We start from the raw sequence: 21,788 nt of genomic DNA, 5'->3' as shown, positions 1-21,788 counted from the left end.
GTCATTTCGTTTCTTCAGGTGTCTTTTGCTATGTTCATAGATTTTCTTACTGCAAGTTGCCAGTCACTGTAGTATGAAGTCTATGAATGGGTAAAATGAAATTGCTCCTATTACCACATGCCCCATGTGCTTTATTGTCTTTATTTATTCTACACATGCAAACAGAGACTTATCTTGAGTGCTTTGTTCGAAGCATAGCCAGGAGCATGGAAGCATAGGGACCACAGGTGGTGGGAAGGTAAATGGGGAACAGGTGTAGGTGATTAGAGCAGGGAGAGGCTGAGTGAGAGTGTAAGTCTTGGAGGAAGGTGTGGCTGGTGGTTCTCTGACATTACTATCTTCATCTTTACTGCAATCAAGTCGTTCCATGTTTGCAGTAAGTTAAACTATTCTTAACTTTGTTGTGTTGTACATGCCCACATCTAGTTGCTAATGGTGGTTGTCATGTTGCAGGAAGTTGACCAGTTCTTGTTGGAAATGAAATGCTCTAGTAATTTTGTTACTGCAAGGCTCTGTATGTGCAAATTTAGTTTTACCTCTTTATCTGTACACGCTGCTTAAAAAGATCAACTTCTAATGCTCCAACTTTCATTGTAATACCGGCAACAGCAGCATCACAATCATCATATCACCAACTGTTAACTAGCCAAGTTACTCAGCAAGTGCATTTTTTGAGCTCATTGTTTGAGTTTAGTATTTGCATTGTTCGCAACATCGCCACTAACATGACATTGATGTTCAAAAAGATTTGTTTTTGGAGCTTTTTTTACCTCATAGGAAACTGAAATTGTAACTGTCCTAGCAATACCAGTATCCACCATCACTGATTAGACTCTTGATTATACTGGCAAAAATACAGCACTGGAATTGCTAAGCACATCACAAATATTGCAGTGTGAACAAAGTATTTCAGGTAGAATTGTCAAAACTGATTATAAAGTGGGATTTTCAGGTGCACTGGAATGTACATGCAGAAATGGTGTGTTGACAATGCTTAATCTTCTGAGTCACTAGCAGAGTTCAAAGTGACAGCACAGTGTTATCTTTAGTGTCAGCTGTGAAATTATATACAGTCAGTTCACTTTGGAAAAACTGAAGCTGGCCTAGCCAGTGACTAAAATTGCAAGCAGAGTCCGTTCCAGATGGCAGGTGAGTTTTTACAAAAGTGTTTTTCCTGGTTGATGCCACCTGGCATTTTAAGCATCGTTTGGCTCCTGTTTGTTTATCTGCAAGCGCGATGAATCTCTGCCTCCCTGTTAGATGCCATGACATTCAAGTTGAGCTTGAAGAATTGCTGTTGTCATCGAAGCAGAACAGATGCACCAAATAGATTCAGCCTTGCCTTGTGCACCGCCTGGGATGCAGCCTGACAGCCTTTCCTAGTCTCACAGTTTACCAATGTGGCTTTAGCTGGCTGAGAGCTGGGATGTCTGTCTTTATTGTATGCCAGAGCAGAGAGTAATGATTTGACATAACATTTGTGGAACTATCAACTCTGAGTGTGAGTTTAGCAAGCTTTGCCTTTTAAGATTCTGACTGCAGCCAAGTTTCATTGTCTTCCCAATAGTGTGACATCAAGCTGAAGTGACATTAAGATCCTGACAGCCTCCTAAAAGTCAGCAGAAAGAGCAACACATGCAAAGAGACAACGTTCTGGACAAACACAAACCACATTGTCAATGTTTTTGCAGATGTTTGCTAAGAAATGCCTGTATTCTGTCTTAATACTGAATTTATACAGATTGATATTCAGATTTTATGAGAGGGCTATGCAGAGCTAATCACCTATGCATTACATTTTGAATTCACCTTAGTCTTGTTCACATCACTTTAGTTTATCATTGTTTTCAAATGAATCCATAAAACTTTTTAAGTGTATGAGTCTAAATACAAGTAACTTTTCTTGTGTACATGGTCATACCTGTTGAACCTAACTTCCTGACTCTGCATAGAAAATAACTCTTGTTCTGTCAAAAATGTCCCTGTGTTCTGTACCATCATTGTGTATTGAGTGTCTGGAAAAAAATGCAGTCTTTTGGAAAAACCTTGTTTCTGCCATTGTTCTTTTAATGATGTATGCAGTAGTGCTTTTTTTGCATTGTGATGTTGAGAAACACTCCTGAATAATTCATGCCACAAAGCCATTTTGTCACAGACTCTTTTATCTTACAGTGGGAGGAAAAAAGAAGCCCATTTAACCAGGGGCCTTTATCATTCAAGGAGCACAGTTAAATTTTACAATGACTCACTTCTTGATCTTATTGCATTGACTTTTTCCTTCAATAATCCACCCACTCAAACTGGCCTTTTGAATAAAATGTCTGCTTGAATCACACACCAGTTTCAATCATTCTGTCTCCACTGGATTCAATGTTAACGCTAGAAAATAAAAACAGATTTCCTTTGTATTTAATATTTTTACTTTTCACCTCATTTGTGTAACACTGGTTTTTCTTTGTTTTAAAATTATGCATGACTTTTTAATAAATTGGATCTTAAATTTAATTTTATTAATAACATTCTATTTTATTATTATTATTATTATTATTATTATTATTATAGTTCTCTTTGAAGTGTGACTATAGGACATAGTATTAAAAGGTACTATTTGAATGAGCTAAGATTTCCATTTAGTAATATTCCTGTGCTGCAATGATTATTATAAGATATGTATATTATAGTCACATAGGATACTCTCTATAAATCACAGTTGTGTCTGTGCATTATAGGGGACATGAATATAACAAGCATGTACTTGAAGGCTGCCTCTGAACTAGGAATAACATACCTAACTCCATAACATACCTAACTTGGTTTTCCTTTGGTTACAGTGGGCAAGGAGCCCTTTCGATAGTCTTTACACCCAGGAAAAAAGCTAAAAACATATTTTTTTCCATAAAAGTACAAATTAGAATATCATATTACTTAATTTTTTATAGACAGTTTTCAGGTGTGTGCATGACACATTTGGATAAGACTATTTTCAGAGACATTTTAATAATAATTACATTATCCTGCCACTTCAAGTGAAACAAATATATTCCAAAAAGGGTTTAATTCATTTTGGGGATTTCTGGGCAGGTGTTATGGTTTTGGTCTTGGCTACATTTGGGCTAAATGCCTAAATTACAGGTTTTCTCAGGTGCTTTGAAACTTTTCTCGAATCATCCTTAATATTTGCAAACCAATGAGTGAATTCTCAAAACAATTTGTACAAACAGCACAAAAAATTGCATTTCTTGCAGAAGCGTGTATTTTTCTCAAAATCCTCAGTTCATCTCTCAACAGTAAGTGTTTGTATCAATGAACATCTCATTCCCATCAGAATGACAAGTCCTTTTGTCATTGTTCACAAACAAGATCGTCAAAATGTGTAGTCATGTTGTCAGTATGACGGTGCAGAGTTTCAGTATTTCTTGATATAAACTATGGTTTGGGTTACAGTGATTTAAAATACACAAAAGTTTAATTCATTCTGTATGTTATATATGAATTTCAGCAGCACAAATGTATTTATTTGATTGCATATTTGATTTATATTGATTGCAAGAGACCAGACAGGATTCACACTTTTACTGTACTAGAGTTTGTGTCCTAGTTGTTCATCAATTTTCAGAATTTATAATTCTTGTTTTGCTCTGTCTGTTTACACTCTCCAATTGAAGGTTCACAAGATTCAGCCTTGACCTGTTTTAGAGAACTAGTTGATTATTGGTTGATCTGATGCCATACACTCTCCTTCATTAGTGACATTCAAGATTCATCTGCACAATTCATCAATTCAAGTCACATTTACAAAAAAAGTTGAATCGAAATTTTTTTATGACAATTGGTTTCAACTTTTTGTATTCAATGACTTATGCAATGAACTGATGCTGAGATGTTTTGGTTGTTGAGACTATTCAGGTGAAATGTACTAAAAATGTAGGAAACAGTAGACACTTGTACACATTCGATTAAATGATGTACCAAAGCATTCACAATTTGATCAAAGCAACAAGATATGTTTTTTATGATGAGCACAAGTGACTAAATGATGTGGCGGTTGAACAAGTAGTTTTGAGAATTTTATTTCTGATCTGAGAAACGCTCCAAAGCAACTGAGAAAAACTGTAACACTTTCACTGTACTGTAATAATTTTAATTTTTGTTTAATCTGATTCCATTCACTCACCTTCATTAGTAAAATTCTACATTCAACTGCACAATTCATTAATTCAAGTCACATTTCCCAAAAAAATGTTTGATCAAAATTTTAGATGACATGATGACAACTGGTTTAACCATTTTGCATTTAGTGACTTATGCAATGAACTGATGCTGAGATGTTTTGGGGTTGAGACTATTCAGGTGAAACCTATATCATATATTTTGATCAACATGACAAACAACTGATAATGTAGGAAACAGCAGACAATTGTACACAATCAATTAAATGAATCTACAAAAGCATTCACAATTTGATCAAAGCAACAATAAATGTTTTTATGATGAGCACAAGCGACTTCATGATGTGGAGGTTGAACAAGTAGTTTTGAGAATTGACTTTCTTATCTGAGAAACGCTCCAAACCTGTAATAATTAGTTTGCTGAAGAAAGTGTGTTGTGTGTACTATGGTGTCCAAAGCTATACGTCTTCAGAGAATGATACATAAAAAGGACAAAGCTATGACTAGTCTTAACAGGATGAAGAATTCGAAAAGGATGCTGCGCAGGAGTGCTAGGACTACCTTACCTGACGTAATAGTTTCCCAGAACAAAAGCCTTTTATTTCCTTTGGATTATGTCTAAAATGCTAAACCTTAAAATGATCCAATTGTTTTAAGTTGAAATACAGATGGAAGAAAAAAAAAGGAAGAGACAGGTACAATTTTTCATTAAACAAGCTTAGAAACAATAGTTACATAACACACTGCTTGCTTTTTTGGACTTTCTCTGCAGAACTCCACAGTGAGTAAACACACAGCAGTTTAATAATACTGCTAAAATTAGCCTTCTTATTCAGCAAACTGAGAATGTTGAAGCTAAAGAACAGAGTTAATATTGAAGTTAGACACAGTTAATTACTAATCTTAACACAATGCTGTTAGATGGCAAATTACTGTTAACAAGCTTGTTTGGTATTTAGCGAATTAGCAGCCATTTGTAAGCTTGGTAAAGCATTTACTTATGTTATGTAGTTGGCTTGTTTTGTCTGTGCCAGGATTAATCTATATACAATGTCCTCAGCAAGTTCTTCCAAGCAAACATGTAATGCACACAGCTATGTTTTGCTATGCATCACAATCATGCTTGTGCTCAGTTTTATATCTAAGGAAGCCAAAACCATTTTTAAGATTCAAGAAAACAATAGAAACCATGCAACATCTTAGCATAGCTCTCCCAGAACTATATTGTGCTTGTCAATACATTGTGCAGCTGTGACCACAAAAACAAAATCTAATCAGAAATACACAATATTGCTGACCATGTAGGATCCACCACACTGCTTCCTGTCAGGTGTCTGGATTGCAGGCTCCAGTATGTTTAATGTCCTTGCATTAGAGAAAAGACATCCAGAGCACCACATCATAGAAAAGGTTATCAGAACATTGGCTGAAAGCAACTCAAATTTTTCTGATGGCCTTACAGAGGGGGAAAAAAAGCCACATAACGACATCAGTGATGAATCCTGAGATTAAGCTGACTTAGATGTGGAGCATTAAGGACTTTCAGCTGCTTTTGATGATCGGTTGGTTCCAAATAATAAAAGCAAATGTCGAGAAATGTGCAAAATCAGGCAGAGAAACATTCAAGAGATGTTTCCCTGACTCTCATTCTGCATTCGAATAAAATTGGCAAGTGCATCAAGGAAGACATAAAACCCTTGAAGGCATTATGTTATAGCAAAATAATTGAAGATGAAGCAAATTTGAAGCGAAGATGATTCTTTTCCAACAATTGCATGTTTTGGAGTGTTTTATTCTTATCATATGTCTAATAGAAATTTGCTACATGAAAAGATTTTTAAATACATTTTTTATCCATTAATAGTTACCTATACTGGACACCTCTCTCTCTCTAGCTCTTTCACTCTCTTTATTTCTCTTTCTCCCACAAACAGTCTTTTCACAAAAAGAAAAAAAACCCACAAAAACACAGAAAGACACATAACTCTTTATCCTGTGCCTGAAGTTGCAGCTTTGTCTCTGATGACTGGAGATGCCGTCTATAAACTAAAGTAAAATCACCATCTTCTCTATCATTTTTTTTATTGTATGACTGTTACAAAGCACTCGAAACTCTATCCATAAAAGTAAGTAATCAATCTGTTGCTGCAGAAACAATAACATAATAGAGCAAAATAGGGAGTATTACATTCATAGAAAGTGGTAGAAGGTTACATTAATAGAAAATTAACACCTTCTGATCAGAATTGACAATTCAGCATTGATTAGAGCATAGAATCCATTGTTCATACAAATCAGTTTGCAGTGTTAGACATAAACATATAAATTGATAGATCTTCCATGGCTTCTTATTCTAGTGTGCTGTTTAATATTAATCGTCAATATTCAGATATTAATGAATTTCTCTGCAGCCTGAATCCAGTACAAATTGGATTTTTTTTCCAACCAAGTACACTTCTGTAGCCGACGCTTGTTACTATGCTCTTCAGTTCACCGGGGATAGTCACTTGTGCATGTGTGTTATCTTCTGTCAACTTCTGTCAAGTTCTTCAGCATTGAATCCAAATATATTTTATAAAGGCAATGAGGGCAGCAGAGCTGATTTCTACAGCTGTTAATTTACAGCAGAACAATGTAACTAAAAAAGCTTTTGAAATCCAATAATGTGTTTTTATCTCAGTCATTTGGCCTTATGTTCCTTCATGCTGTGGTGGTTATAAGGCTTGATTACATCACCTAGAGACAGCTTTGCACTTAGCAATTTACTAAATTCAAGCATTAAAAAACAATTATCTTACAATAAAATAGAACAATATCTAATTATTTACTTACTTACTAGACTTCTTGCATATTTATTTACTTATTTACAATGAATATTTCTTAATAAAAAACACCACCACCATCCCCAACAACAATAATAACGATAATAATAATAATAATAATAATAATAGTAACATTATAATTAACATTATAACAATTATTATTATTATTATTATTATTATTATTATTATAAGTAGTAGTAGTAGTAGTTGTTTATTTATTAAACATTTAACCCCATTACTTACTAAGACAGAATTTTAGCTTGCTTGTCTTGTGGGACATCCTAAATATTGGCACATATTTTTTAAATAATATTTTTTAATATTTTATTTACTTACCTTCAATTTTGTCATTTATAGCTTACATTCCTAACAACAAAAAGTTAAATTGTTTGATGGTACATTTGTTTGCTAATCACCTAGGTAGCTAACTACTTCTTTCGAAAAGATTTCTTTTAATTAGCTGCTAATCAGCTGTCAGATTGGCTAGGCACTATAATAGCTTAAATTTGGGTTAAAGTTAAGGATAAATACAGCATTTTTTTTTTTTACATTTGTGAGGATGTTTGAATTCTCATCACACTTATGCAACACTGAAGAGATGATTCATTTATATATAAAAGAGCCCTTATGTGTTGACTGTGTGTTCCCAATATGTCTTCTGTACCAAAATATTTCCACCCATATTTTTTCTGTCTATAAGAATATAAAAATTTTCTATAAAAACTCTCTGTCTGAGAGCACCAGACACCGCCAGGACCCCATGGGACTAAATAATGCACTTGAGAAGAGAAAGCAATACTAACTTTTCTTCTTCTTCTTCTAAAAAAAAAAATGGACCCATTCCCATGAAATTACAGTTCTCTATGGGGATAACATGGTTAACATGAAGCAGATAGGGATTAGAATAAGATTTGGGTGATTAGGTTCAGGCAAAGAGAGGTTATTGTATTCTCCGGGAATTGTGAAAGCTGGAAACTTTAGGAGTCAGAAGCTTTGAAGTCTTAAATTCACTCCTGCTCAGTATTATTCGTTTCATATTTCTTTTGCATGTTCTGTTTGACATGAATCAACAGCTCTTATCATGTACCTTGGTCCCAAAACAATTATTAATGTAGTCATTCTGGTCCTTGAGTCAAAATTGCTCAAAAAACAAAGTGACCATAAAAGAACTAAAACCTGCCAGAGGCTCAAGCTTCTGTAAAAGGATGCACAACACTGGAATTAAGTAATTTCTCTCTCTCTCTCTCTCTCTCTCTCTCTCTCTCTCTCTCTCTCTCTCTCTCACAGCCTGATTCCTTTCTAGAGGAGTAATTTTCTGCTATTAAAGAAAAAAAATCTGCAAACTGTACACTACATTCAGTGAGAACACTCTGCAACCTCTGGTAAAAGGCATTACCATGGAAACTGATGAAGAATGAAGAAGAGCGATCTCTTCGCCGCAGGTGGTGGTCACATTTGGGTAGGATTTCACTCATCTTTTAAAAACATGTTTAAACAGAGAGAGGTATTGCAATGTGTGTGGCTGAGAGGAATGTTCACTAAAGTAAAGTTTTAAACAGTACTGCACATTGAAAAGATTATTTAAATATTCACTTTACTATGTAATGAATGAAATAAAACAGGGATGCTTTTATGTGAAAATAATCATTGACATGGTGGTGATGAAGTAAAAACCTGAAACAGCTTAACTTAACTGATTGACATATTAACCAACTCAATGCAAAGCCGACATCATGCAGCACCTTGATTCAGTCTGGTATGAAACACACCTGCCCTTCCCCCACTTTCGAAATCAGTCTGGACTCCTGGCTCTGATGAGAACGTCACTTAGCCCCATGTCCTGCTAAGGTCGTTGCTATTTCTCTCAGATCCCAGCATGGATCCCTAGCCTAATCATGAATGTCCCTCCGCATTGCCTCATCCTGGACATCACTACACTTCCCGCCTTCAACTCGGACATTGTAAATCATATTTTTCTATAAAGGACAAAAGATTCAGTGCATTTTTCTTTTTAATCACTTTAAGGGCTTTTGTGAAAGAAATAAACTCATTATAAAATGCAAAAAACGTTGGTTTCACTTTCAAGTATTTCAATTGGTGTATATAAAATTTTCCAAAGATAATGTCCTTCACAGTGACATTTCTTAGATGGGGAACCTTTGGGTAAAGCCAGTTATGGATATCAGACCATAAAGCATCTGAAGTACAACTGTCTGTGGCAGAAGAAAGTTGGAACATATGTGTAAAAGTGTACAAATTAATCTTTATGTCATGATATACTGCAGCATCTACAACATCACTGCATATGAATGTCCTTCCTTAAAGTAGATTTGAATTAATTCCATTTTCTCCTTTCTCCATATTTCTCCAGTGTTTACTTATTTTCTCATATTTAAAGGTGCACTGATCGAAATAAAAAATAGTTTAAAGTAAACGGATAACTTTAAACATGTACAAGAAACAAAGTTATAAGATTTAATTTCCTGTATATCTTGAATGACAGGTGTCTCGTCCAATGATCTGTAAGTGTTCCATTCACAAACTACCTTCTCCAGTTTGTCTGAATTGTCTTTGTGTTTTTGGATTTCTTATTTTGCTTTTGGATTTGTTATTTCTTTTGGGAATTATTATATATATATATATATTTATTTTTTTGCATTGTTTTGCATTATTTGCATTGTTCTGATTTGTTAATGTGTTTTGCACTTCTCGGCCACCGTAAGGCAGAGATCGTTCCCTAATCATATTGCATGATAGATAATTATCTGCCTGTAATTCTCAGCATTGGGGACACAAAATCTCCAACTGCTGTCCATTTGCAAAAATGCAGCTTCAAACTTGCAGGAAACCTCCACCATGCTTCACTAATGCCTGCAGATACTCATTATTGTACCACTCTCCAGGCTTTCTGCCAACAACTTGCCTCCTGGTACAGCCAAATATATCAGTGCAGAGCATTTACTACCAATTTTCTGCACCCCAGTTGCTATATCATATTTTAAATGGTTTTTAAATGAACACCACTTCTGGCCAGAATTCTCCACAAGGTAAACTGGTGTACATGGGTTCCAATGGTTTCTGCCAGTTCTTTGCTGATAGCACTGCTAAACATCCTTCGATGTAGAAGGGAAGCAAGCATGATGTGTTTATCTTCAGTTACATTTAGTTTCTTTTGCCGACCACTGCATCTAAAGTCCTCAACATTGCCCAATTCTTCGTGCTTTTCAAAATAGCTTAAATGGCACACCCTGAAACAACACTGACCGTACCTGCCCTGAGCTGAGCTGAGCTGAGCTGAGCTGAGCTGAGCTGAGCTGAGCTGAACTTGTGCTGAACAGCAGGATGCTGAGATTGATTTTTATTTCATTTTGATTTTACTTTGTGTGTGTGTAAGATAACTGAAAAGCATAGTGCTGAAAAGTGCTTGCTAATAAAAAGAACAGCTCGGTTCTCTTCACCCTCTGTGTCCTGACGCCTCACCAGCCCCACCCCATTGATTTAAGGTTTAGAACATTCTACTTACAGAAAGCCTTATCACAGCCAGGGTAATACATTTCAAATCTGCATACAGCACAGTTTTTAGTTTTTTATTTAGTAGTATACAAGGCCCTGTGTAGGTTATTTGACATCAATGACAAAATATTTTAATGAGCACATTAAAATAAACCTGTGATTTGAATTTGGAATGACTGTCAGAGCTGCTGTTGTAAGAAACGAGTCAATACCCTCTTACTAATTAAATTCCAATATTCAACAGCATAACTAAGCAATGAATGCTTATATTACAGAAGCGTTACTATCAACACCCAGAAGTTATTTATTACTTATTTATTTATTATTTTTCTTTCACAACACATCCTGAAGTTTCCTCTCATATACAATTAATTTGTTTAAATGAAATATAATAAACAAATTCTAAATAGAAATGTAAGTAAAATGTCATTTTTCCCCTTGAACTAATTATGTAATTATGTATAATTTTATTTATACTCAAGTTAAATATGTGTCAAAGCCATACTAGATTACAGAAACAAAGTATAATAAAACTGCTTTTCTAGTCCTGATTTTATGTATATTTCTACTTCAGTCATGGCATTGTGTGCTCAAACTTTAGATCAAAGCACTAGTGTGAAACCTTTTGTTTCTTTTGTTTCTCCATTTCCTTTTAGGTGTATATGGTGTTTTGTTTCCTTCTTTGTAAGGTTTCTAAGGCCTTTTCCCACACAATGATATCCAGAAGGTCATCACTTACTAACCAGTCTTTAGAAAACACAAAGCCCAATATAAAGAGCAGTGTTTCTCCCCTAAGTAGTCCACATTTCTGTCCTTGACACTTTAGACGCACCTGTAAGCCAGTATTTCTGACTGAAGCAAGTTCAGGGTTTGGGACGTGCTGGCTCAGAGGATAAACAGATCAGATGCACTGCAGGTGGATGTGGCATTGTAAAGGGCAGAAACGCAGTAATCCAGTGAAGAAACGGGCGCGAGGAGGTGAATCGGGATCATAAACTCCATCAAAGACACACTGTTGGTTAATAGCTGAGGAGAAAAACACACTCTGAAGGTCGGCTCGGTGGGAATGATTGAAATGTCATCGGTGCTCACTGCTGTGTGGAATTTTACAGTAAAAAAAGGAGACCACTTCAAAGAAACGGAGACCAAGAAATCGTGTTTGAGACTTTGAACTGGAAATAAACGTTTTTTCCATCTCTTCTTAGTATATAACATTCAGATCAGCAACACTAACAGCTATTTCCATTTAAATGAAGCAACTCTTGGAAAAATTATACTATAAAAATAGAAATATATTAAATATATTAAATAATAGTTATTAATCAATATATTACATTATATTACAACAATACATTCATTAATTTAATTACTATATTATTGTATTTATATAATATAATATAATATATATATATGAATACCACTAAAATATTATTATAATGTATTAATAACATAAAATAAGGGTTTAAATGGAGCAGCATTATATGAATTACAAATGTACAGAATCATAATGTAATAATCGGTACAATAGCAAGTTAAATTATTACCACATTATCACAAATTTAAACATTTGCTATAATGTTTTTTGATCATTTAAATTAGTCAAAATAATACAGCTTTCTAAATGAACATTTTTTTTTTTTTACATTTTAACACCAAATTATTTATTTATTATTCACCTTACTTTTCCAGGCATCAATATTTAAAATCAATTTTGTATTTAGTTTCGGTGTAAATATAATATTTGTATTTTTATTCTGTTTGACTAATATGTTTTCTATGTATATTTTTTGGTATTGGTATCAATGCATCTCACATTTTCAGATAGAAGGTAAACTTTTATAGTATAAAATTGACTTTAGATCCTTTATATGTTTTCCCACTGCCATTTTATACCAGCTTTGGTGTAATACTTTTCCCTGCATATACCATTTATTTTTTCTCTACCCATGTGTATTGTATATATAACTTATATTTGTATTATTTACCTATAAAAAAAACAGCAGGTATTTGTAATGTGCAGCTCTGTAGTGAAGTACTTGAATGAAAATCTGATTTTCTTGAACTAGACTGGTGTTTGAGATCTGGCCCCTAAGGTGTATTAGAAATAAAGAGGCTATCACTTTGAATCCTTTAGATTCTTCCAGGCTTTTGAAGCACAGCCAGAGTTTGTCTTGGATGAAATTAGGATGTCAATAGAGATTTGCATGAAGGAATCCCATTTGGTGCTTTAATGTTTATGGAGAGCAGATTTTCAATGTGGTGACGTTTTGTTTTGGTTTTTAGCAGAAATGAGCTACAGAGCAGAAGGTCATATCCTAAACCTGCTTCATTTCTCATCTGTATGCTGATTAAGAACTTAACAGACATGTCATTTCTTTTTATTCACCACTTCAGTCAAGCATGTTTCTAAAGAGTATTGTGGAGCAGATACTGTAAGAGCTACTATTATAAATCAAACAAACTTTCTAAATTTCCAACATAGGAAAAGGATTTTCATGTACTGTAACTCATAATTCTAATCCTCCAAAACTGATTCTTCATGTTATACTTTATCTTGCAGCAGTCAGTCCACTTATGACACTATACAATGTTGTTGATTTACATGGGAGATGCAAATGATGGAAGGCACGAATGCAAGGCATTTAATTTGGTAGACTTGAGCATCACTGCTTCTGTATGCCTGTCTATTAATAACAACCAATTAAAGTTGTGGCTCATTGTCCTGAGTTTTCCATTGTCCAGGGCATTCTATAGCTAAGCTGCTATAACCCTTATGTCGACTGGTCCACTGGGTTATTGTGTGAGTGGAGCCCCACCTGCCATTTCACATTCTTTTTCTTTGCGAATTTACCTTCATCTGCTGAACCTATCTTTCCTAGGTGTCCCAAGCCCTATCTGAGTTTCATGACCTGAAGAATGTGTTCATCAAAAACAAAGCGACCTGTCTACTACCTCACTACTCCTCCAGCTGCTTCCAGGCACTAACCCCACAGAGAAAGATTTTTTCCTACACTGGACCAGAGACCAAAGGCATAGAAAATACATCTGAGACACTTTGGCTGCTGGTATTATTCACCCTTCCACCTCGCCAGCAGGCACAAGTTTCTTTTTTTGTGGAGAAAAAAGATGGAGGTTTTTGCCCTTGCATAGGTTACCAAGGCCTCAACAAGGAGACTTAGACAAAGAAAAAGTAATTGAGCATAAAATGCAGTCTGTCACTAATAAGGGCCTGTAAGACTACTGGGGTCTTTGTCAGCCTTACTGGTTATCTAAGACTCTACTTAAATAACATCTACCGGTACATATTTTCCAAGTTGCTCTATGAAAAGCTCTTTCAAGACTGAAAAGAAGGTCTAGTGGTTAGGATGCGGCGCTCGCACCGCTGCGGCCCGGGTTCGATCCCCGGTCAGGGAACCAACCCTAGTCATTAGGGTTGCACAAGCCTTAGTGCCGGTCCCAAGCCCGGATAAATGGGAAGGGTTGCGTTAGGAAGGGCATCCAGCGTAAAAACATGCGCCAAATCAAACATGCAGATGATTCGCTGTGGCGACCCCTAATGGGAGAAGCTGAAATAGCCAGTGTGAGTTCCATGTCACAGGGGTCTTCTCCTTTGTTTATTGTTTCTAAAGGCAGTCTCCAGATGGCCCCCTGAGAAAGGAGGTTTTTTGCAGGTGTTTATCCTCATCCTCATTTCATTTATTTAGGGGTTCCTCTCATGCTGGAAACAGAGAACTGCTCGCCATCATGTTTTTGGGAGAATTTTTTTTTTTACAATGGCAAAAGTTTATGATGACAAAATCTTATATTTAATGATTTTTTTTGTTTAAATGGAAAATAATGTTTTTTGAAATTATCATAACCTCCATTTAAATGGAATTAATTTTCATGCAATTTATTTTTTGCTTACATCCAGAGGTAGTTGTAAGTTTTTGCCAGCATGATTTGTGTAATAACCTGGCCATATGATAATGTTTGACATACTCTCTTTGAGTAAAATTTGTCTGATGTACCCTCTGGTCTGTTATTGGTTTGCTTTGCAAATGTGTACACCTGGAATGTGTTTATAATAGTTTTATTTTTTTGTTGGTTTATCCAGGTTTTCTTTTGTTGTTGTAACTCCTGGTTTTGGACTTTGCTTGTAATAGATAATAGATTTTTCTTGGGTGCCTTTGTATATTGATCCATTGCTATGGATTTTCTGACAGTAATGCTTGCAGGTAACTCAGTCAAACATTTTACATTTATAAATGCATCATACCTCATCTCTCTGGATCATATCTTATTCCTCTGCATGCTACTTCGCCAAAGCATTCATCTTTGTGGTTCACCTTGTATATGAAAACAAGCTAAGCAACTACATAAGAGGAAAAATGAAATATTTTTTCAATGTATGTGCTTGCAAAACCATTAGCATGTTTTTTCAGACAAAATCATAATTGTGGAATCATTTGGTCTGTAATTTTGTCTCTTCAAAAAACTCGCATGGCAGATCAGAGAAGAGCACCTTCAATTAATGGAAGTACTCCAGGTCATTGTGTAAATGTATGCTGTTCAAATAGGGCTTTAGTTTATCTAATACTCTCCTAAAAAAATTGGGCTGATTTCCAATTAATTGTTGAGGGAGTAAATATAATAACCATTACTTTTTCGAGAGGAATGGTCAAATCATTGTATTTCCCAAAAGAATTAAGGACTTTATTCTATCTATGCAAACCAGAATAATAATTCATTTACATCTCTTCAGCAAATTCTTAACTCATGCACACTGCTAAAGATCTGTTTGAACAGAAGCCCTTTTTTTAACCGTAAAACATCTTTAATAGTGTTCACGGGAGAAGCCGAAAGAAAGTTAGTTATTGTCTTTATCTAGATGTGATTAATTTACAAAAAATAAATGAACATGTATAAGGTGAAATGTCACTTCACTGCAATTAAATATCTTAAAATAAAAGGCTTTGTATTAATTATTAGGACAAGAATTGTTGCCCCAATTATAACGGAAGGGTGAACAGGCGATGTCTGGTTGTCATTTATAACTTCACCTTGCTTTTTTTATGATTATTTTACAATCCTTAGAGTGGAAGCGTGGCCCTTTACAAATTACTCTGCTGACAGACTGTCAGTAAGTTAGACTAATGCAATTGGCCAAGCTTCAGCTCTCAGGGAAAACAGTGACAGTTCACCAGCCCACATAACACGAGTTCCATTTAGCTAAATAGATGGGCCGTGATCAGAGCCTGAAAGCTATTATATAACGTGCAACAGCAGGATTCAATGTTTCTCAATAGGGTTGGAGGGCTACAGAAAATTAAACACATACCTATCAATGCAGCTACCTAAAATGCCAAGGGACTTAATCTTCATTACATTTAAATCCTGTTGAATTAAATCATGTTTAGCACATATTTGCCCTTTTCATGTGAACTCTTTTAGGGTGAATCCATCCCTATCTACAACTCATAATGGTTCACTGAATGAACTGCTGAGAATAAAAAGCATGAGCAGGCATGTTATCTATATACTCCAGAAGCCAAATGGGAGCACTGTAGGGATGAGGTAAACTTTGATATTAACTACTATCATCAAAACCCCGTAAGAGCACTGTTTAGAAAAATGGTATGCTATTCCCAAGATATTCATGGGAATTCCAGCTATATTTAATCAGTTCACCAGATCACCAATAAAATCTGAATAATTCATCTCAACTTAGGGATGGATTAGAAATTCTGGGCCCTTGTGCAGAAAACCACTCCCCACCATGTTACACTTGAATTAATGTGCACAGTCTTGCAGCATAAATAAAAGTATTACATTTCTACTTTACACATTTGCAGAATGAAGTTTACGTTCAAATTATTTATTTATGTTAATTGCCTGCTGGAGTTGAGTTGTATGACAAACTGATGTTTCTTTCTATATGCAAGTTAATGCAATTATTCATGACATCTTGTTTACTTTAAGAAACTTGAAGAACATATGTCAAGATGTACTGAAGCTGTTCTAATAATTGTAGTGGCCTACACTAACACAACTAATTTGTCATCCATATACTGTATACTGTATGTAAAATATTTTATACATGTACATTTCTTGCTGATGAATACATTTAATTGATTCACTCACTGATTTTCACTTTCCTTGTGTGTTTCTGGACCTTCTTCTTCTTCTTCTTTCGGCTGCTCCCATTAGGGGTCGCCACAGCGGATCATTCGTCTCCATACCACCCTGTCCTCTACATCTGCCTCTTTCACACCAACTACCTGCATGTCTTCCCTTAACCACATCCATGAACCTCCTCCTTGGCCTTCCTCTTTTCCTCCTACCTGGTGGCTCCATCCTCAGCATTCTTCTACCAATATAATTCATGTTCCTCCTTTGCACATGTCCAAACCATCTCAATCTCACCTCCCTCACCTTGTTACCAAAAAATCCTACATGCGCTGTCCCTCTAATAAAATCATTTCTAATCTTGTCCATCCTCGTCACTCCCAACGAAAACCTTGACATCTTCAGCTCTGCTACCTCCAGCTCCACCTCCTGTATTTTACTCAATGCCACTGTCTCTAAACCATACATCATCGCAGGTCTCACCACAGTCCTATAAACTTTCCCTTTCACTCTTGCAGATACCCTACTATCACAAATCACTCCTGTCACTCTTCTCCACCCACTCCACCCTGCCTGCACTCTTTTCTTTACTTCTCTAACACACTCTCCATTACTTTGTAGTGGCCTACACTAACACAACTAATTTGTCATCCATATACTGTATGTAAAATATTTTATACATGTACATTTCTTGCTGATAAATACATTTATTTGATTCAATCACTGATTTTCACTTTCCTTGTGTGTTTCTGGACCTAAAGGTCTTTAAAAAGCACTCTGATGGCTGTGGAAATGTAAGTGATTCTTCAACATTTTCTTCTCCTTAAATCTCCATTCACGGATTCTATTAGCTGCTAATTCGATGTGATTGTGGTTTCAACAAATACTTTGGCTCCATGCACACCAAACAGCCAGCATTACGCTCTATTTGCACACATAAGAAATGGAACATTGCTGTGTTAGCAAGTCAATCTAATCAAACTGCTTCACTATGTGTGCCTTGAGGACAATAATACTCCGTTTGTCCACATGAGTGCGGTTGCGACTGCTTCTTTGCATTGGAAATGCTCAGTGGTGTCTGGATATATTTTTTGTTTTTCATCTGACCATTGGAAAATAAAGGTGTCAGCACTTCAGTTGTCTAGTCAAAGTCCTGGGGCAAGAAAATGGAACGAGTTAGAATTTAGTTTGGTATGAGTCTTTGTGGCTGTTCTATAGATGCAACAGAAGACCAGCTCAATTTCTACAGATTCTGCAGATTCTTTGTATATTAAATATTTATACCAATATTTGCTGCATAATCTCAGGCATATAAATATGAAATTTATCAGAATGTGTTGATTATTTTCAGCAGCATTTATTCAGCATTTATGTGTCAAGTAATGGAGGTAAATGCAAGTGTAGAAATGTTTTATTTATAGTGCTTACACTCAACCACGAAGACAAAGAAACTAACCATCACTAAATGAAGAAAAAACATAACCAATAACAGAATGACAGTCAACAACAACCATGGATGAAAAAAGGGATTTGAAGTCCTTTAACCAATGAACTACCACTTCTTAAGAGTCAGTAGGTTTGTTACAGGATTCAGGAGATTCTGGTTCTTTGGTAAAAAGGGACTAAAATCTTTCGTACCCAAGATTATCTACAAAGAAATTAAAAATGAAAGTTTTCTTTGATAAAATGTAATTGTTGGCAACTTGATGTGGTTGAGAAGTCTTCAACTTCAGTAAGGAATCTTTTGCTTGTTTAGCAGAGTAAATCATTACTCAAATCATTGTTTATTTTTTTCAGAACAGATAATTCAAATTGATTTATTTTTGCCTTTGGACAGGTGACAGGACATGTGAAAAATCCTATTCATTTCCCTAATCATTTTGCACAACAGATTGTTTGGTCCATGTATTTCTTGCTGCATTAAACAGACCATCAGCATGTGCAGCATTTGAGTTAAGGAACATTTATGCACTGCATTGTAATTGAATTCTTTATCGTTTTGCCTGTTTAGAATGGAGATAAGGCTAAACATTTGGAAAAGAATCTTGGAACATCGCTTGGCACTCAAAAAAGAGAGAAGAAAAGAAAAAAAAAATTGAATTATTTTTTCATGCGCATACGATGCAGCTTTCCAAAAATGCCTTTTTTGCTTGGTGTTCTGAATACAATTGTATAAAGTGATGGCGTGAATAATTAGGCTAATTAAATGCTTTGGTGCATTGCTTAAATGGAGCATAACCTAAAGAAACCAGAAACATTTTTTTAATAAATCTTATTTTATATTGTGTCACATTTCAATATGTTTTTCTAATCTCAAAAATGCTTAATTTGTTTATCTCTCAAACACACACACACACACACACACACACACACACACACACACACACACACACACTTTGGCTGTTTTTTTCCCTGAATTTATCTGTTTTTTGACCTTGAGAATTAATTTTCTTTTTTTCAACCTGATCTTGTAAATAAAAGAAAAATCAAACAAAAGTAAAAAGCAATCTTTGACCCTATTCCTTCTTTAAGAATCTTATTTTTTGCCATTTATTTTATTAGTTTGCATGAACAAGCATGAGACCATGTAGTAGATCAATCTTGTGTATCTGTTATGCATTTAAAAACAAATAAGGAGGGTTTTTATTATTAATTTGTGTGCACATATTCCTCTAGGTGTGTATAAGGGTGTAATTGTGTTTGTGTGTGAGTGTGTGTGCATGCATGCTGCTATGCAATATTATGTATATGGCAACCTTCTACCTCAGCCTATTTTATGTGGGCAATTTAACGACTGTTTCCTACAGGGCATTGCGGAACAGGAATAATCAGCAAGTAAATCACCAGATCTGCTCTTATTTTCTTTTTCTCCCTCTTTTACCACTATTTGTGATTCAGTGTGTCCTCTCAGCATGGGTTCAGAAATATGCTTCTCACCTTTTCGTTTTTATTAATTTATTATATTTCTTCAAACCGCAGAGAGCACAGTTGTGTGCTGACTTTTTTCGGATTTCTGTTTTCATTTAAATGAACAATTTACTTATGCAAAATTTCATTGCCACGGTGTCACTGCTCGTTTAAATCCTCTCCTGATGGTCGGCTTTGTACAGCACAGAGGCTTCAGCAGCCATCAAGAAACAGAAACAGCCAATAACCATGGAATGACACTCGCTGTATCCGCCTGACCCCAATTTCAGCTCTAAAAGGCCCAAATTATAGCAGAAGAGATGGTGCACTTTTGAATATTTCTTTATAAAATGGAAGCAAATGAGACATTTGTGTATGACTTAGCTAACTGGGAAGCTGTCAAAACTAATATGTGTAAGTACATATTATAGGGTTGATTACCTCTGACATGCATGAAGCCTCATAATATACAAAATTGTCCATGGATATTGCAGCTCTAAATATTTCATTAAGAATCTAAATACAGGAAAATTTGACCTGTTCTTCTATTCAGAAGTAAACACTGAGGAAATCCAAGTAGACACAGCGAAACTCTTAGAATCATTGTACTGCTCAAACATAACTTTATCACTTCATCTGTTTTTTTTTTTACTTTGACATTTGACATGAAAAATTTGATTTGTGTCAATTAAAAAAGGTATGCATTTATTTTTCCTACCAAAAAAACACTGAAATATGTATACAAATATTTACAGTACAGACTGTTCATCACCTAAAGATCATGTAGTGTTCGATTTTATAATCCTTCTTCTTAACAACTATATATCAAACAATGACATATATGGTGATGTGGGGGTATTTAGGGTTTGCAAAAATGCAAGCATTCTTCAAAGTCTGTTAAATAGAGTGCTTTTTGTTTCATCATTGCTACTATTGTATTTGTGGCTAAAATTATTACATTTACATTTTATGGCATTTGGTAGATGCCCTTATCCAGAGTGACTTACAAAGTGCTTTGAAGTCTCCATCAATAAATACATTCTAATACTGGTTCATTAGGGCACAGACTAAGCATCAGTTTAAAGCGATACTGGGAAAGAAAATAGTTAGACCTCAAGGTTATTCATTTTTTTAACCCAAGAAATGCTGAATTAAGGAACTTCTGGAAGTGGTAGGTCTTAGACATAGTTTGAAAACTGCTAGAGACTAAGCTGTTTGGACATAAACTAGAAGTTTGTTTTTACCACCTCAGTGCCAGAAGAGAGAAAAGGCTGGAATCATGTTTTTTTTTGTACATGGAGAGATGGTGGGACCAGTCAGACACTCATTGGAACTGTTGATACTAAATAGATCTCTGTCTGACCCTTCAGAACTCCACTGGTCCACTTAATGCATAGAATCAACGTTCCGTTACACTCTAGATCAGGGGTCACCAACTTTTCTAAAACCAGTGAGCTGAATCAAATTTTTATTGTTGCTATTCTTTTTTTTTTGTATGCTTTTTTAAATCTGTCACAGATAGACCAAGAGTCGGAAACCGGAGTATCGTTAAACACCTTGTCTTTATTTAGTCTAAACATATACAAGGTAGAGGCTTGAGGAGAAGTACGAACCGGAGAGCGGGTATAAACCGTAATGCGGGTAGAATCCGTAATGCGAGTAGAATCCGTAATGCGAGTAGAATCCGTAATGCGGGTAGTCCAGGGATGAATGCCAATGTGAACTGTTAAAGGCAAACCTATCTTGAGCGCTTCCTCCAAATCGGAGCCAGGAGCATGAAAGTACAGGGAATACTAGTAGTAGGAAGTCCTGTAGATCTCTCACGGCAACAAGTAGATCCGACCGTGAGTGAGGCGGAATCGGGACCTTATAAATGGGAAAGGTAATGGAAACAGGTGTAGGTGATTAGAGCAGGGAGAGGCTGATTGAGAGTTAGAGCCTTGGAGGGATGCATGGCTGATGGTTCCCTGACAAAAATCACATTTGCATTAACTCTTGCCTTAATAATAACACACCTGCATAAATAATAACATAATTAAAGGTAAATTGAGCAAATTTGTTTTGTGTATCAAACTGGTAGCCCTTCACATTATTCGGTACCCAAGAAGTAGCTCTAAGTTTCAAAAAGGTTGGTGACCCCTGCTGTAGATGATGTAGCTCCCCTTAAAACCAAAATGATCAGGAAGAAAAAATGAGCACAGTGGTATAATGATCATACGCACACCTTAAAACAGACCACTCGGAAATTAGAACATAAATAGCGTCAAAC

The 21,788-nt window shown here is 35.5% G+C and overlaps 1 long non-coding RNA gene across 1 annotated transcript; it reads left to right on the top strand.

Moving 5' to 3' along the window:
• Positions 1-202: 202 nt before the first annotated feature.
• LOC124390919 lies at positions 203-2,335 on the top strand. Its single transcript, XR_006926878.1, has 2 exons — positions 203-376; positions 1,568-2,335. It is a non-coding gene; the product is annotated as an uncharacterized LOC124390919 (long non-coding RNA).
• Positions 2,336-21,788: the final 19,453 nt, after the last annotated feature.

The sequence above is a fragment of the Silurus meridionalis genome, chromosome 9 (genome assembly GCF_014805685.1).
Source record: "Silurus meridionalis isolate SWU-2019-XX chromosome 9, ASM1480568v1, whole genome shotgun sequence".
Lineage (NCBI taxonomy): Eukaryota > Metazoa > Chordata > Actinopteri > Siluriformes > Siluridae > Silurus > Silurus meridionalis.
The sequence above is the reverse complement of the archived record's forward strand: the minus strand, read 5'-3'. Positions and strand labels throughout refer to the sequence as shown.